Here is a 2063-nt window from a genome sequence, read left to right on the forward strand (position 1 = left end):
TAAATTTTATTGCGAAAAATATTACCCCAGCCAAGGTTTGAACCTGGAACCTCCCGTATACCGTGATTTATATATTATGTTATATTAATATGTTTACATTAAGTGTTATATTAAAAATATCAAAATGTCAAAAATAAATAAATATATATAATTTTGCTTTATAAAAATTTAAAAACCTTACTGTGCACAATAAAGTGATAATAATCAAAACTCTTCTGGTCAAAGATTATTTAAAGAACAATCGAAAAGCAAATGTAAATCGTAATGCCATAATATAAAATAAATAAGATATACAAGAAAATCTTGACATACAATAATAAAACGTATATTCTATTAGGAGATTCATAAAATTTGTGAAAATGTAATCTCTGATTTAGATATAATCATAAGACGCGTGATGAAAAGAATGCAAGAAGAATGCGATATTATAACACGACGTAAATATATTTTGCGAAACATGTTATTGTGAGTGGAGATGATGATGATTGTAGGAGAGGAGTATGCAGATGGTTAAGATGCATGTGGAGAATGTGTCCCCAAAAATATCATGTGACTCTTTGTAATGCGAGTCGCGATAGTAAAAGACTCCACAAGTATGTGCACACCAATTTGCTCTTGTTGATAGCGTCGTCCGATGAGATCGTAGAAGAGAGCGCGTCGGTCAGGGCAACGAGTATTGTTGCCGATTTTGTTTACATATTTTAGTCGGCGCGACCGAGCGTGAAGAAAGCGCGTTTTGCCCGCGAGCTAGCGGTTTAGTGTGGTATCATCTTGGTAGGGGCACACGCGGCCACCGCAATATAAAATAATTTTTATATTGTAAACAATAAATGACAAAACTCTGCGCTGCGTTTTGAATGACAATTCGTACCTATAATGTATCTTGTGTTTCATAAATAATAATCTTTTCTACAAATATCTGCAACGAAAATTGGCATGGAGTCCTTCATACTATTATTTAAGAGCCTACTATTTCTTTGTGTGGCAACACTAGCTACGGATGAGAATTCAGGAAATAACGATAGATTGACAGATCCCGGAGACAGTTTACCAGACAATGTAATCCCGCTAAACTATGAAGTCGATTTGGAACTAAATGCCACGTACAACAATATTTCTTCTCGCGGTGAATTCAAAATCTCCATTCTGGTCAACCATCCAACGAAAAATATAAGTTTTCACGTAGACAGATCGCAAGTACAGGAATTACGTAATTGTATAATAAGGCATTCGGAAAGTACAATACTACAAATATATATTATCTGTCAAGAAACAAGCCAACATACAATAATGATACTGACATACATACAATAATGATACATTTATACCTGCTTTTTCGATGAGGAATTATCTGGTTATTACAACCTGTATTTAATGTTATATGAAAATGTAGAAGATAGTAACAAAGTAAGCATCTTCAGAACATCATTCATAAATGATGATGGAAACAAAACGTGAGTAAAAATAAAAATGTACAAGTATAGATAGTTAAGCAATGCGCGCGTTACAAATTCCTTGAATTACTATTCCTTGATGGAAACCATTTCCGATACTTTACTGTCGTCAAGGCATATAAACAACTTTAATCATAGACAGAATTGATCTCGAAATAGCGTCCACAAAGGCTAAATTGTACATTCCTCGGCTCAACCTTTAATAGACACAATAATTGAATATTTATATACAATCAGACAAAGGGAAGAACGGCGTAGTCGGTCAGGACTGGATCTTGATTGTCCGAATAATATAATATTAATTTTTGAGTAACTTTTATTTATGTACAATTCTTTGCCCTGGCATACCACGCGCCGTTACTTTCGGACATAACGCAGTCTCAACCAAGTCATTCAATAATTAATATTATATATTATTCGGACAATCAAGATCCAGTCCTGACCGACTACGGCGTTTTTCTCTTTGTCTGATTGTATATCTTACACGGTCGTATAATTTCATATTTATTGTGAATGTTTATATTTATCTCAAATATACCCTTAACATGTCTCAGATGGTTAATCGCGACAGACCTGTGGCCAATATGGGAGCTCGACGATTGTTTCCTT

Source organism: Temnothorax curvispinosus, unplaced genomic scaffold (assembly GCF_003070985.1).
Source record: "Temnothorax curvispinosus isolate PA1 unplaced genomic scaffold, ASM307098v1 QBEX01012909.1, whole genome shotgun sequence".
Lineage (NCBI taxonomy): Eukaryota > Metazoa > Arthropoda > Insecta > Hymenoptera > Formicidae > Temnothorax > Temnothorax curvispinosus.